We start from the raw sequence: 16,583 nt of genomic DNA, 5'->3' as shown, positions 1-16,583 counted from the left end.
CTTCGAAGACATTTGCAGCATCAGGCCAAGAACTAGCCATGATTTGACAGTACTAGTGTTCGTGATTGTCTTGGCTAAATGGCTGCTCTGGAAAGGATCTGGGAGCATTTTGATGCTCTCTGATGTCCCTTCCTAACCTCAAACAATCCAGTGAAACTCTGAATTACATCTTTCTTCCTGCTCAAACCCAGAGCACAACTCCGCTCAACTTACTGAAGGACCCTGGGACTGGAACTGTGTAGCATTCATGTTGGTGAATGGTGCAAGCTCACCAGAGCCAGCAGTTTTTTGTCTGCAATGCCACTTTCTTCCACCCAACCTTGTATTTTCCTCCCTTTCCCCCAGTCCTCTGCAAGGTGGTCCTGCGTCCCAGCAGTCCTCCTGGTCATGGTGTGCCTCTTGAGGGCTGTGAGATTCATGTTAACTGTCCAGACCTGTTCCGAGGGCTCTGTGACACTCTCCAGTGGTTCCTGTTTTCAAGATGGAAGGAAACAGAAATACCTGCTTTAATCACTAGGCTTTGCTTTTTAATAGAAAAGCACACCTAGATTTTTTTTCTGCCTGGCTGCCGTGTTACAGCCACTTATGTATAGTACGTGTCCACCATCTTCTCTCTGTGAGTTGCCCTGATTGCTTTTCCAGTGTTCAGTCTGAACCCAAACACAGGGAGAAAATATCTATTTATTCCCACATGAAAGGAAAGGAAATGTCCCTGCTTTTCCTGCTGATGGTGAGGGGAAGGTGTAAGGACCCAGCTCCCTCACGGTTGGACCTTTGCTGCAGCTTTGATTTTACCACGCTCTCCTCCGAGCACACAGCCCAACCTGAGTCCCTGGCATCTCCCGGAGCACAGGAGTGAGCTGGATACCACCAGCTAATGTCCCTGGACTTCCTCGCTCCTGCTGGCCTGTCTCTCCCGGTGCAAGATGAGCCCAGCCCCGGGAGGTCCAGAGCTCATCCCTGGCCCCATGGCAGCGTGTGACATCCCCACTTCGGTGAGGTCCCGTGTGTTCCCCTGTAGGCTGTTTGCAGTGAGGTGCTTCTCAGATTTGTACTGCTGCATCTCTGTTGTCCAGGCTTGTACTTCTGGGAGATGAGGACTTCTGTTGGGGGCAGAAGCTGCTATTTCTGAAGCACCTGGTACGCTTTGTTGGCTGTGGGGTTGGCACCAATCCCCAAACTTCCAGTGCCTGCTGCTCTTGGAAAAGTCCTGCTGTGAAGAGAGAGGATATGGGTGCGTGTGTGTTTGCATGTGTGTTTGCATGTGTGTGCGCGCGTGTGTATGTGTGTGTAAGAAGCATAAATCTGTGTACAGACTTCAGTTTAAATGCTTGGACCCTTTCAGGGCCGAGGACAGAGTGACTCTGGAAGGGTCTGGTCTCATGTCCTTTCAAGTGCAGCTCCAGGAGAGCTGCCTCGTTGGGCCGATGCCTGGGCTGGAAGGGAGGAAACTGCAGCCCACAGCCTGGTGGCAATCTGACTGCACACTTCTCCCCGTCACGGGCATCTGCCTCAGTGTCCCTGGGGCTGGTCAGATTCCTCCACGGCTTCTCATGATCTGTCTCATATCATTTCTTCCATATCTTTGTTTTTCCCACAGCCCGTCATGGCCTATGCAATAAACCTAACGTCTTGATTTTTTTTTTTTGTGCGCTCGCTCTGATAATAAAAAGGAATTGTTTGTCTTATCTGACTTGGGAGTGGTGTCTGAGAAGCAATGACCCGCAGAGGGGGCAGGTGCCGTTCCCATGCCTGCTATCTCGCACCCTTTCATCTGCCCGGAGTGCGGTAGCTCAGGGGAGAGCAGTCGGGTGTTGCTGCAGCTGCAGCGGTCCCATGGCTTGGGGAGGGCTGGGAGTCGGGGATGCAACCTCTGTGGGTACCTGAAGAGGCAACTACGGCGTGAGGTGTGCTGGGGGTGAGATCATTACCCACTAAGTCACCCAGAGAGCAAGGCAGGGTGTAACCTGAAACTGGGCTCCAGCTGGTCAGACTGGTTTGGTGTTTGGGTCTGAAACCAAAAGCAGACACTGTTCTTCAAACAGGAGTTGCTCTAGCTGTGTCTCCAGGCTGCTGATCGCTCAGGCACTGCGCTGTAAACACAGCTAAATGTAAATTCGGCTAATCGGCAATGGATATGTATGGGAAGCAGGCGAACCTGCCCCTGCGTCACCGACCTGGCAGCGCTGGGCCTCCAAACGCTGCTCCACAGCGGAAGGCTTTCTCCCCTGCGCCCTGCTCTGGACTGTGGGGTTTGCTCTGTCTCTACCACCCCTCTCTTCCCCCACTCTACACCAGCTCTCCCGTCCTGCCGTTTCCAGCTGCTTATGTCTACGTTATCCCCCACGTCCCCTGAAGAGCCGCCCCAGGAGCAGCTCTCTGCCGAGCCGCGCTCTGCTCGGCGGATGGGGCCACCAGTCCCGGCAGGTTGTGGGCAACCGCTGGCATGAGAGTGCTGTTTGAAACCAAGGCCGCTTCTTTTGGTAGTCTCCCAAGAAGAGGAGGCTACGTGGATTACAGTCTCTTCCACTGAAAGCACATCTTTGTGCCTCCTGGTGTCAGACATGGCGCTGGTGGGGCCTGTGGGTCCGGCCAGAGCCCTCCCCTTTGCTTTGCAGCTTGCAAAGCACTTTCTCCTTCCGCCCGAAAAGCCGGAGGGCAGTGGGAAGGGGCCAGGCCCCGCTCCTGCGGGCATCCTCTGCTGCAAGGGGAGCTGCTGCCCCTGCGGCTCCGGGGCGCAGGGCCGTGAGGAGCGCCGCCATTTTGGTGGGACACGACCCAGGGAAGCTCAGGCAGCTGGCACTGCGACCAGACCCAGGCAGCGACTGCCATGCCGCACGCCCGCACCTGTAACCGCGCACACCGGGCGTCTGCATTCCCCAGGTTTTACCGTGTGGGGTCACCCGGGCTGCGGCAGCAGGTCCCGCGTGGGGCGGCTGGGGAGAGGCCCAGCACCCCTGTGCCCCACGGGCGTCCCACCCGCCTTCAGCCCTCGCACCCCCTCCAGAAAGGAGGGTTTCTGCTCTCTGGGAAATCCCGGCTCTTTCAAACGGGTTTGGTTTTCAGACAGGAGCAGGAGCCCGGATTTTGAAACTTTCTGCAAAATGAAAATCCCCCTCCTCCAAAACCAGATCTGAAGACTGCCTCGCCGTCAGCTGATGAAGAACCATTTCTTGGTGAAAACCGAGCTGCCATGTTTCACTGGCTGTGCCTGACAGTGAGCAACTCCTTGCCATTCCCCCAGCTGCGGCCAGAAACGAGCAGTTACGTGAAGCTGTTAGTTGGTTTTGGGCAGAGCTGCTCCTCCCGGCACAGAGGTCCCCAGCGTGTCCCCCCTGAGCCCACCACCCCAGCACAGCCACTCTGGGGTGCAGGAGGCTCGCAGGGGTCTGGAGCTGGCCCCTTGTCCTTGCAGTTAATGTCTTCCCCACAAAGGTCGGTGTTTTCGAGGGGGTTGTTTGCACGGGTGACGGAGCCGGGATCCTGCCAAGCCCTGGGAGCTGCTGCCTGCTGTGTTGCTCCACTGAGGGAAACCGCCTCTTCACAAGGGTCCGGTCTGACTTGTCGGTGGCCTCCACTCCTGCAGAAGGAAGACCGTGGAGCCTCTCATCCCTTCCTGACCAGCAAAGCTTTTGACCCACCTTGCTCCGACTGTCAGGAAGGAGGGCTCGCCCGAGCTTTTGGCTGAGTTAATCCCAGCGGGCTGGAGGGAACCTTGCAGGCTTTGTGTGGCTGCCAGGCTGGATGCAGGAAGCATTTGCTCACAGCTAAATACCGTGTGTCTCCGGCTTCCCCATGGCACAATGGCTCTGCAAATAAACACAGCAGCCGCCTCGGCACGACGAGGGATGGCTCCACAGTGGCAGGCCAGAATATTGTCCCCCGCACAAAAGCCACAGTGATGTGATCCTTTCTGATAAGTTACTTTAGCTCTCCAGCCTAATTTATTGCTTAAGGAAGAAATTATTTTGGTTTTGAGGTCAAACAGTTCATTCAGGTTAAAAAGAGAGCTCTAAAGCTGGGGGGGGGAAGAAGCAATGGGGTTGTATGCAAGCTCTGCATAATGTAAAGAGAAATCTTGAATGTCGTTTTCTCCCCCTTAACATTAGGAATGACCAGACTTTCTCCTACTGCAGTGTACTTCGAGCTCCCAAACGGAGCAGATGCAGGTTTGAAGTGCCACGGCTAGTCCGGCATGTGGTAAGCAAACATTGCTCACTAAAGCAGTGCCCGTGTAGGAAATAGCCTGTGAAAACTTGCCAGGCACTCTTTTTTTTTCACCTTGAAGAAACGGAGAGAGAACTTGGAAATACTCCCCCTTGGTCATCAAGCACAGAACTGCATGTTATTGTAATAGCTTATAGTCACGGAGAAATACAGTCAGCTATAGAAATTACAGCAGATCCGATCTCTTCTGCAGCATGTGAAAGGGCATGGAGGAACCTCTCTGCAAGGAAGCTTGGCTGACCAGTGTCACAGGGAAATGAGTGTTTCCTGGGCAAGGTGCCACCTGAGGCATGACAGAGTTTCTGTGGCCCTTAGTCAATGGTTGCCTCTCCGAGATGTCCTCATCTCCAGCTGTGTCAGGAGTTTTGAAACTCACCATCAGTTCCTGTAACAGCTTTAGGAGATTTCATGGAGGCCAGACCCAACATTTAATTACCATCTTCGCTAAGTTGCCCAGAGCCAGCCTACATGAGAGGATATACAAAATGACAGCAAGCGTTTGATGGGAGCTGCAGAGGCCAGGAGCCCTGATGGAGCCAGCCAGGCGCTCCAGCAAGAAGAGGGGAAATTTTCCACAAGTCTCGGTGCAGACAAAGTGTCTGTGTCTTTGTTCTCTGCCCTGACACACCTGACCCACATGCTGGCTGCTTCAGGATTGTTGAAAAATATTTGCGACCGGTTGAAGCAAAGCATTGGCCCAGGAATTTGAGCTGCTGGGACTCCCCCAGCCAGAAACTCTTCTTTAAATTAAACAATAGTGTCCCTTTCACGTAGGCATCGTGGGAGCCCTTCTGTCCCCCAGCTGCAGCCCAGGGGACCCAAGCTCTGCTGCCTGCCTCCTGCCTGCACCTCCGCTGCCTGCCTCCTGCCTGCGCCTCCACCGCCAGCTGTGGGCTGCACTGCTGCATTTTTAAATTCATTATAGGGTCATTGTTCAGCCAGAGCAGCTGCCCAGTGTGGTTTGCCAGCTCCTTTTAGATGTCCACAAGAGGGGCAGCAATATCTCAATATCTTACCCGGTGTTGCCTTGGACACTGTACTGTCAAACCAGCAGGGACCTTGTGCACTGCTGGAGTTGGGTGCTAAGATGTGAGGTGCTCCAGGCCTCCGTGAGCTCCATAAGATGTGAGGTCCTGTTCCCTTCCTCCCCGTCTATGGTAATGTTATGGTCCATATTACCATACTCCCCCTGGTCTCGAAGCCTCATAGCCACCTGCCAGGCAGGGGAGAGCTGGTACAACCTTCAGAAGAACAGAGAATTGACCTCAGGTCTCCCAAGCCTCTTGTGGGTCCCCTGTGCCCTGGGTCTGCTTCTCTTTGGTTTTGTATGGGTTCTACAGAGCCAGCCCCAGCTCCTGGGGTCACCAGTCCAGCAGCAAAAACTTGCCAGCGAGACTTTAAAAAAAATGCATGCAGGTGCTTCTCCCTCTTGTTTTTTACCTATTTGGATCAGTTTCCCAGATTTTTTTGCTGACTTCTACTCCTCCCCCAAATACACACACTATGTTTTGAAAGAAATAAGAGATTTTTCTCCTCTAATCAGAGGACTCCAGGCAGTAGAGCCTTCATTAAAACCAAAGCAAACCAAAACAGTCCTTTTGTAGAGTGTCATCAAATTCAGAAGCTGGCAGCTGTGTCTTCCAAGCCTTGCCACGCAACCCTTTTCTCTGCCTTGGAGGCGGCTGCAAATCTATATTAGAGGATGAAGGGGCACTTGTGATACGCTCGAGGAGGCTTAACGACAGAGGCAGATGCTTTGGGGAGCTGTGGGGTCATTGCATGGACCGTGTGGCTCCGCAGCCGAGCAGATGGGAGCTGCTGCTGGGGATACAATGCTCTGATTCTAATGTCCTCGCTAGAGGTTTTTGGTGCACAAAGTTTCTGTTAAACCAGTTTGAACTGGTTCTCTCTCATAGTTAGAAACTATCCCTGCTTATGCTGTAGAATTACACCCTGTCAACAAAGCTTCCTTTCCCTCTTGTCCTAGTGTTTTGGAAGAGGGGGAATTCTTTTCCCCTTTCCCTGAAGCCTGGACTAATTTTTAAATGGAAAACAGATTTGCTCAGGAATTGCCTCTTGCATGCCATGTCTTCTGCTAACTGATCCTTCCACCACCCCTCTGCTGCTCAGCCAAGCAATTTCCACCCTCCTTCCGCTTATCTCCCCCTTCAGCTGCTAAGGGACGGATCAGAGACAGGATCTGCTCAGAGCACAACCCCGTAGACAAAGGGAAGAGCTGGCACAATGTGTGTGCCCAATATCATTCTTCCCATCACCTTGTATACGCACATTCTCAGCCAGCAAGGCTTTATCTTCTTCCTTTTCTGTTGCATTCCCGTCACATTACTTTCTTAAGTACACAAGGCTGTAAAACCCATGCAAATACCTGGCCATCAAGAAAATGAGTAAGTATCTGAAGGACTCTTCTTGGAAATAGTCAATGAAGGCAGATACTGCCCTTTGAATACTAAAAGCACTGTGTACTGGGGAAACTTCCACTGTTGGCCAGCCCTGGGGCAACAGGGTGAGGTCCAGAAGGAAGCCCAAGTACCAAGAAAATAGCTACTTGTTTTCATCAGTGTTTTTTTACCACTAGGTTCCTCTTCCTCCCCAAGGCCCTGGATGCAAGGAACTGGTCTAAGATCTCCATGTTGTGCCTCACAGCTGATGTTTCACAATCCACTGCAGCTTCTCCCAGACTGCGGAACGTGTTTGTCTCCACGCACTGGAGACGAGATGGGCTCCCTCACATGGGTGCTGGTCCTCGTATCGCCAAGCACCATCCAGGTCCCCTTGGTAGGACAGGCTGGAAGGGACATTCCTATTTTCTGCTGGATGAGCTTTCAGCCAGGCTGTTCCTCTGTGGTGGTGGGAGCCTCCAGCCAAGGGTGCAAGACAGGGAGGGCCCCTGCGTGAGCAGCAGCCTGCAGAGCTCATGGTGAAAATAGAGCCCAAGGGAGCAGCTCAGCGTTACAACTCAGCCTGTCCTACAGCTAACGCCTGCTGAGGGGTAGGCCCACACTCTGGCTGCTTTCATTACATTAGCACTGCCCCCCACACCCCGAAACATCCTGGCAAAAAGCTGTTTGCTTTTCAGGAATTTGGTTTCTGCTGGTGCAGTGCAGCTCCTTGAACCAGCTCCCCAGGGCATCAGCTGAGCACCAGCGCTGGCAGGAGAAAACCTACAGGAGTGTGCCTTGGAGAGCATCTCCGAGGGATGCTAACCCCGAAACGTCAAACCATGCCCATCAGCCCTGACATCTCCCCTAGCCCCACATGCCCCGGCTCTACAGCTGCGGACTGAGGCTCTAGAAAACTGCATCCAGCTTCTGCTTGCTGTCCTGCAAGTCACATCCCTGCTCGGTGTTATCACTTCATCGGCAGATGGGGAATAACATTGCCATCTCGCCTCTCAGCCCTCCCTGTGGTTTGGAGGGCTTTCCCCTCCACTGTTTGCAGCAGGGCTGGTGTCTGGGGCAGGCGGCTCACCGCTGTCCTGCCTTGGCCCATGGGCTGAGGGGGCCAGGGCTGCTGCCCCAAACTGCCCTCATCCGCCCTTTCACACGGACGGCAACCTCATGAAAGGCTCCTTCTTCCCCGTGCCTCCAGGCTTTCTGTAAATTGCCTCATCCAGCTGCTGAGAAAAGGGGGCTTTCCCAGCTTTCATTTATTCCCCACTGCATTCAGGTTTATGTTAATTGTGCGTGATTAACTGTGGGCTGGAAACTCTTCTGACAGCCTGTTCCAAGGAGGCCATGAGGAAAGAGCCAGGAAACGACAGTGGTGAAACCCGCATGTAAAACTGCAGAAGCTTCTCCCTTGAGCCTGGATTTTGGCAGCAGGAGGAGCAGGCTGTGACAGCCTGGGAGCGCTGGCTCAGGCAGAACCTGCGTTTGGGGCAAAAGCAGGCACTTATTTTGCATAAGTCACCTAAGACAGCAGGCTGAGGACTGTCTGGCAGGGTTGTGTGTGTGACCATCAGTAGGTCAGGTGAAAAGCCTCTCCCAGAGCCAGGAAGGGATGCCCTGAGCCCCAGCTCACAGTGTCTGCGTCCCTGGAATGGCTCGCTCCGACGTTTCATCCATGCAGTCATTGCATCGTACGTAAAGGAGGTACAAAAGGCCACCCGGTCATCATTTCCCTCTGGGTGAAAAAAAAGTGGTGGCAGCACTTTTTTTTTTTTTTTTTTGGTAGCTCTGAAGAGCTTGGCAGGTTTCTAGGCTGGAGGGAACCAAGCCCTCTGTCCTTGCTCCACTCCCTGCACTCCAGTGAAGTTCCTCCAGAAATTTTTTGTAGCTGAGGTGCTCGCAAATCTCAGACGACCTGCAGATCGGGTACTCGAGCCTCCCTTTGCTTGCTCTCTTCAGCAGGAGCAAACCAGAAATGCACAGTCGTTGTCTCCAGATCTTGAGAAGTAACTGGGGAAATGAGGATGGTGGGAAGCACAGGATGCTTGTCCTTCCCTGGGAGATAACTGTCTTACCTGACTCCGTCCAACTAATGCCCTTTCTACTCTGTAGCCCCTAATGACTTTTCCTCCTGGGATAGCCTAATTGATACATAACTAATGAAATCCAGAACAGTTAGTCTCAGCTTGTAATTGGCTTTGGAGTATGTTGCTTCTCTTTCAAAATGGAGAAGGGCTCGTGTGCCCAGGTGTTTGCTATTTTAGTTGAGTGCTGCCTCTTCTCACCAAGCTCAGAGCTTGGCCAGATCCTTATACTCTGTAGAGTAGGAGAAAGGCAGATGTGCTGAATAGCGGGGGTCGTTTCTCTTCTGTAAAGAGGGAATGATGCTAAACTGCTATGACTTGTGAATATACCTGGTCCTGTCAGCAGGGCCTCCTCTGCCACCCCTTTCAGCAACCAGATGCACCCTGAGGTGAGCTGCAGAGATCACCAAATCCGCCTCCGTCGCTATCCCACAACCAGTTGCTTCCCAAACCCTGCAACAGAGACATCACACGTGAACAAGTGTTTCCTCTCCAGAGCCACTACTTCTGGTGCCTGTGCATGGGCCTTTGGCAAGGGCTGCCGGCTGACTGACGCACTCATCGCAACGTGTCTCGGCCACCTCCCCTCTGCAGGAACACCACCAGCAAACAAACCCCGCTCGCTCGGTGCTGCTCCGCGCCCCAGTTCCCACTGCAGTCACTGGGCAGACTGGGCTGTGGTCAGGCGGCAGGCAGGTAGAACCGGTACCCAAGGCATGACTGGGCTTGTTCAAAGTCTAACTTCCTATTGCACTTGTTTGCCCCCCTCCCCTTCACTTTCCCATAAACTCTACCTTTGTTTGACTCTCAGCACTCCCTTCTCTCCTTTTTTTTTTTTCCCCAGAGACTTCTGATATGCATTGCAAGATGTCTGGAACCACCAGACTGTGTGGCACAATCCAAGTATCACAGCATCAGGCAGGAGATAGCATCTTTCTCCAGTCACAGAAGCACCATATCTCTGTGTGTTCATGGGACCCTGTAAGCTTTCTGCACCAGACGTAACGGTGTCAGGAAAGGAAGTGGTAATAAATTTTTCCAGTTTGAACCATTGAGGAGATTTTCGGCACTGTGCAAAACACTCCAATAGCAGTCTGGGTGGGACACTTGCAAACCTTGCAGAAAGCACCACTGGAAGCCTAATGATTGAAAATGTGCCTTGGCTGTAAAAAACAGCACGTCTGATTCCAAGAAAGCTAACTTCAGTTGATCCTACAGCAAAATTAAAGGTAAGGAAATGTTCACCCCAGTGTATCTACGTGAGACCCACACTCCAGCTCCTGTCCATGGGGGATCTCCAGCAACTGTGTGGAGGTAAAAACAACCCGGCTGTCTTCTCACCCAGCTCAATGGTGCTTTTCAGCAAAGCTGAACCAAACTGTCCTCTCCAGGGTGCCTTTCATCTCCTTGGAGCAGAGGACAAAACAACTCCTCCTCGATACGTTCAGAGCTTGACTAGCCACCTCCTCGTGACCAGACTGCTGCCTCTGTGACATGGGTTCGGGGCCGTCTGCTGAGGTGCTGCACTCCCATCCCCAGTGTCTTGGGTTGATTTTTGTGAGCCCAAACCTGCGGGTGGCTGATGGGGGCAGAGTCCTTGTCCCAGCCCAGGCAGCAAGGAAACCAGCTCTCTGCCCAATTGTCCCAGGAAAAAAGCGATGGTCGTGAGGCCAGGCTCCCAACTGAGGACTCTGTTACGAGGGAAGAGCCGATGCACGGGTGCTTCTTAAAACCGGCCACTGAAAGCAATGAAACAAACCGTGTTTGGTTTCTAACCGAGTCTATGCTTGTCTGTGCTGCAATTAGAGTGGAGTAATACACGTTGCATGTAGTATGGTCCAAATTTCTCATAGAGATGAGTGTTGTGGAGCTGGGCAAAGCTCGGGAGCCATCCCCAGCACAATTGTAATTGTAAGGTATGGCAGTCCTTTGAAACCACTTTTGAACACAGGGCTGGAAAGGGCCTCCTGACTCATGTCCACTTACTTACCTTCTATTTTAGACAACTTTGTCACCTAGTAGTTTTCACAAACAAGACATGCTTGGTCTTCAAGGGGAGGGGTTTGTTCTCACACTGTTCCAGCTGAAAACCTCTCCAGAACCTCCGGGCTCAATGACCAAAAAAAGGTCTTCTACTTTCCAACCTGTCTTGAATTTTGTCAAGTTTGCACCCATTTAATTTGTGTCAAAAATTGTTTTTTGCTTAAAAAGTTCCTTTTCTACCCCTAGCATGAGCAAGCTGAGACTCTTGTGAGGAGGCCAGCCAGTGGCTATGTCTCAACCGCTCCTTGGAGTTCATCCCAAACTGTAATAATTCATGTATCTGATGGTTAGAGCACTGGATCGTCTAGCTCCATAGGATTAGCAATAAATCTCACAAAAGAAGAGAAACTTCAGAAACCCTTATGGTGTCTAAGGAGGCTGAGACTTGCTGATTCACCCTAGGACAAATCAGAGGGACTGCCCTGCTGCCCAAGCATCCCTGTTCCTCCCAGGTGAGGGCAGATGTCAAAGAGGATCCTGCCGTGGCCAGTGACTGTTTCTAAGTCACTTGTTTGCCAGCAGTACTCAGCTGAAGTTCGGCCAGGGTGAGAGGAAAGCAAACCTTTGTGTTTTCACTACAAAAATGTATTTTAGCATAGCAAAATCTATTTGTTAATTTAAAAGCCCCTCCGTTTTCAACCTCCTGAAAATGGCAGGAAGCACCCCTGCACCTTTGCAATGCCTCTCCAGTCCCCAAGCTTTAAAGCCTTATACGTTGTCATTGCTGAATTAAGGCAGCTATTTAAATCAGGGATGGGGACTCCATTGATGTGCCTGCTTCACAGACACAAAAGAAAGAGATCAGCCCAGCTCTGAGGAGATTATTAGCTGATGCAAGCATGACCCCATGCCATCTAAACCTCCTGGAAGCAAGTCAGATTGATGCTCCACTGATAAACATATCAGCAGCTGAGGAGCTGTGCAGTGTGCAGCTCCCATAATTACTAACTCCGGTTCAAAGGCTTTTATGCAAAGGAACAATGGGCACCAAAACAGCGTTGCAGCCTGTTATGTACCGCAGTGTTTTGCTGTGATGGAAAGGCTTGCCGTGTCAGACAAGCCTGCTTTTCATGTCCCTGTCCTCTTCATAACACAGAGGTAATTCTTACCGGTAAGGAGGCTATTGTCCACCTTTTAAGAACAGGAACCAGGGATGTACACACTGGCTAAGGAGATGAAAAGAGGTTTTAGCAAAAAAGCAAGTGCCGGTCAAAAAAAGGGCTGTTTTCCTCATTGGAAATCTGTCCCTATTATCAGAAGATTTCCCTGCCCCGGCAGTGCCCGAGATGGTAGTGACAGCTCATTTGTTTTGTCCTCGCTGCCAACAGTCGAGCACATCTGTGCGTGTCATGAAGGAGCATGCAGAAGACATTTGCGGTTTTGCCTCATGTCCATTTTCCCTCTCTGTTCACCATGTTGAGATTTGACCTTTGAAAACAAGTCTGCATTCAGCACGATGTGGAAAACTTTGCAGGATGTGAGCTGCTGCCCAGCCAGCCCCTGCCATGTCAGGGTGCTCACCGAGCCGCTCTCGCCAAATTCAGAACCAGCTTCTTCTTGTGCAACTTTGCAATCAGCGATGCATATTATGACCAGGCAGCTTCCTTACAGCCAGAACGGTATTTATTTTGCAGGGAAATGCTTTGCGTAAAGCAATCGTACCCTGCTCAGTCAGCACTGATGAGGCAGGACTCTGTGAGCAGCACCCCACGTGTGGGATGAGTCCCCCCAGGAGCTTCCCAGCCTTTGCAAGAGGCAGGCCGTTTTCCAGCTCCCTGGGTTTTCAAGGGCTCCGGCCCTTCTGCAGAAAACTAGATTATCCCTTAGTGACTTTCATCTGTTTACTGAGACGTGATTTATTTTCAGTCAGTTGCTTTCCTTCCAGCTCGTTTTTCCTTCTCGACCCCAGAACACCAATCCAGTGTATGTGCACAGCAGCACTCCAAAGCAAGATCTACAGACAGTGTATCCAAATTATTGCAGAAGAGCAGAAATCTCTCCTAGCTGGTGGGCTGCTTGGAGGGGAAAGGAAGAAATAGAAGGGGAGCGATCCTCATGGAGCTATCCCAGCAGGCCCCCATCACTTGTACTTCTCCAGCCTCATCTCATAGTGTAGCAGGAGCAGTGTGAAATGGTCTGCTCTCTGACCAGCCAGAGAGGTTGTGCTGGAAGTTTGTGCCCTTTTAAACCACCAGATTTCTTTTGCTCTCTTGCAAACGCTTGCTTGGAGCACTGGAGGTACGTGCAGGTCGGTGGGTGAGGGCCACCTGAGTGTTTATTTGCAGAGTCAGGATCTCTGTGAGGTTGACGCAGGCTTCAGTGGGGAGGATGCCTACAGCCAACACTCACAGAGTCTGTGTTGGCAGCCTGAGCTTAATAAGAAGAACATTTATTAGTAAGTAATAATAATATTAATGGTAGCAAAGTATCCTCTACTTCATATGGTGCATAATATCAATAGATTTCACTTTCTTTCCTAGCAAAGGATCGTCTACTTCATATGGTGCATAATATCAATAGATTTCACTTTCTTTCCAAGTGCTATAGTTTGCTGAAACTCCACTTCTTCTCTGGGGCATATATTTCTACTGCTTTGGAATATTTCTGGCAAATATTCCAAAGTAGATTTTTGTTATGACCCACACTGAACCCTGGGATTTCTGTAGGACAGAAAACTTTCCCTCTAGGAAACCATGAGTCCTTTCTCTCCTAAATGAAAGAAGCAGCATGGTCTGTTCACCTCTGAGGGATCTCCCTTCCCACAGAGCCAAGGGATCTCGAAACGGATCTCCTTCCAGCCAGGGCTCTTAGGGCATCAGAGCTGCAAGGGCTGAAGGTGCAACTCCTTTCTTCTCAGTAGGAAGGTGGGAATCCTGGAGGTGTCTGAGTCAGGAGTGTTCAGTGTGGTGGGGTTGCTCCAGGGTTCATCCAGACCAACTGCCGAGAACAGACCTGTGGTCCAGCAGCCCTGGCTGCATTGCAGTGGGTTGTCACCAAAACAGAGCTGTTCCACCCAAAAATCCGTTGGAAAAAGCTAATCTATCAAAATGTGAAAATGTCGGTTAGATAATTCCTGGCCAGCACCAGCCTGTAACCCTCTTATCGGTTCCACCAGGTGAGGCGAAAAGACAGGGATGTGAAGTACATGGGGCTGGGTAGTAGTTGGGGCTTGCTCTTTGCCAAGAGAGTTTCCCAGGTGTGGAATGACCAAAGGCAGCTGAGGTCTCCAGGCAAAGGAGATGTCTGGAAGAACCTTGCAGGGGGAAGCGATCTTGCAATGAGTCACTCTAGGCTCGGGTCTGATATCCCTGCCTAAAGAGGCAGTGGTAATTGCCTCTGATTAATGCTGGCAAACCTCTGTGAACTCCAGTGAGGATATGAAAGGACTGACATGCCCCTTTGAGATGGGGGTAAGATAGAGTACAGTCAAGTGTGGGAAGAAAATTAAGCTGAGATGTAGTTTTTAATTATCAATAAAGCCATGCTCTAGGATGGAGGGTTGAGAGCAGACTCAGCATCTTCCTACTCTTTTATGCTCCTTGACGTATAGAAAGGACTTGCGGGAAGAGCAACCGGTGCTTGCTGTAGAGTCCCATTTGTAACATTTAAATGCTCGTGCTGCCCCCTCATCCTTTCTTGCTGGGAGGCTGTAATTATTTAGACCACAGATGTGGCCAGAGATTTCCAGCGGGTGCCAATAAAACATGGAAGGGCAGCATCAGTGAAGTCAGCACTGATATTTAGCAGAAGCAAAACTACCCCTTTACTGCTGACTATTCGTCCGGACAAGTCAGGAGGAAGGCTGGACTCTGGAGTGTGCCGCTGCCTCTCGGCGAACACCCTGGGTACTCAGCAGCCCCACTCCAGTCTCACCTCTGGAAGAGGAAGCGGGAAAACGGACCAACCTATGCCTGACAGCAAGTGGCAGCGGGAGGCTTTCAAGCCCCTCAGGTGCGTCTTTTTGCACCGGAGAGTCTGTCTGCACCTCAGTTAGGAACCGTGATCAGAGCTTGGTGGCGGTGAGTTGGCTTCATCCGGCCATGTTGGGTACCGTGACAGCCCAGCGGCAGACTTCAGCATGGGCTCGGGCATGCTGCTTACCCAGAGAGCTGGCCTTCTTGGAAATGTGTGCTGCTCTCATCTGGCTGATCTCTACTAAACTATGCAGAGGTGTCTCAATAGTCAGAACACCTCTTCCTCCTCTCCCCATCCTACAACATGATAGACTTGGGGTGGGATGCTGTTTCTCCACCCGTAAGTAAAGTTACTTCTGAGCCTTGTTTGGGAATGGTTCCTGCTGCTGCTGGGCTCCCAGACCTCCTGTGTGGTGGCCTCTTCCATCTGGGCTGTGGCGGTGCCTGTGCTACAGGCATTGGGTGGAAGCAGCGGAGCCAGACACAAATGTCCCACATTCTGCATTTTGGGTCCATCTCTTCATTTTTCTCTGGGGACTTGATAATACTAGCTATATGTTTCATTCTTCCTCCTCTCCTGCCACATCACCAAGGTGGCATATGTACCATTTAAGTAGCAATATGTATAGGCCTTCCTTTTAATCATCTCCTAATTTTCCAGACCATGGGGTTTCATGTTGCCTTCAACAGCTCTGAAGGTTGGAGACATTCGCTCTAAATGAATACTGAATTTCTCCCTTAATTGCCTGAACCCCAGAGCTGGAGCTATAATCACAGAGTTTGGTTTTCCAGATCTCTTTGGAAACTCATAGAAGACAATAATAGAGACTGGTGTCTGGACACATCTCAGGGCTTTTGTCCCATTTTGAGGGCCATGAGGAGAAGTGCTGTGATGTTCCTGGCAATAACCCTTCCCCTGCTATGGCACCCTGTGAACGCCAGTTAATAAATGTATATCACGCGCCATGGAGGGGAGGGAGCTCCCTTTTGCATACGGAAAAGGGAATGTCATTCACCCAAAACCACACAGGGAAATGATGTTAAAGCCTGGGTTAGCACTTCCAGGTTTCTGGTGACCTAAACTATATTTAGACTTACCCTCTCTCCCAGCAGCTAATGCAGTGTCTTTATCATCTGAAAAGAGATGTTTGGAGATAGTGAATAAATTCACTGCATGGAGAGGTAGTACACTGCTGTTAGTTGTACTCATAAGACAGCCAGCCAGGTGCTGCAAGATGTCCTGTTCCTCCCAAAGTATGGTTGTATTTTGTTGGTTAGCACGGAGTCCCCACATTTCAGGCTTAGCATCCTTTGACAGGAGTCTCGTACATGTAAGACTTTACTGTTAGATGCTAATAACTCTTGTTATTCTACAAGTCTACCTGGCTTACTAGAAATAAACCAAATCATCCTATAGAAGATATCACAACATTAGATATCCCCTCCTACCCTCCCTTCAGATTATGCACTGCTGCCCAGATAATATTCCGGGCTGGTTGACATCTTTCATCTGCTCCATGTTATTAAAACCCCTTAGCAAGAGGAATGAATATTCATCTGTGCTATATATAGCACCATGCATATTACTATCCACAGCTGGGAGTACAGCTTGGGTACCCACACTCGGATCTTTACGGTTTGGTTTTTGCAAGCCTTTTTTTCTCCGTGGCCACCGAGTCTCTGGCTGGCTGGTGGCGTTGGCGCTCTGTGAGGAGCCTGCTGCTCTTTTTTCCTGGCGGAGGTTTCACAGGATTTCAAAGCCTCCCTCCGGTGCGGTTATTAAAGGCTTTTGTTTATCTTGTGAAATCTGCCCCGTGAATGCTGACACTGACTGAAGTGCTGGGAGAGTTTCCCTGACTCTTCCTCTCGCTGTCTCTCACGGGTCTATTCCCATGAAAATGATCTCA

This window comes from Gavia stellata, chromosome 7, assembly GCF_030936135.1.
Source record: "Gavia stellata isolate bGavSte3 chromosome 7, bGavSte3.hap2, whole genome shotgun sequence".
NCBI classification, from domain to species: Eukaryota; Metazoa; Chordata; class Aves; order Gaviiformes; family Gaviidae; genus Gavia; species Gavia stellata.
The sequence above is the reverse complement of the archived record's forward strand: the minus strand, read 5'-3'. Positions refer to the sequence as shown.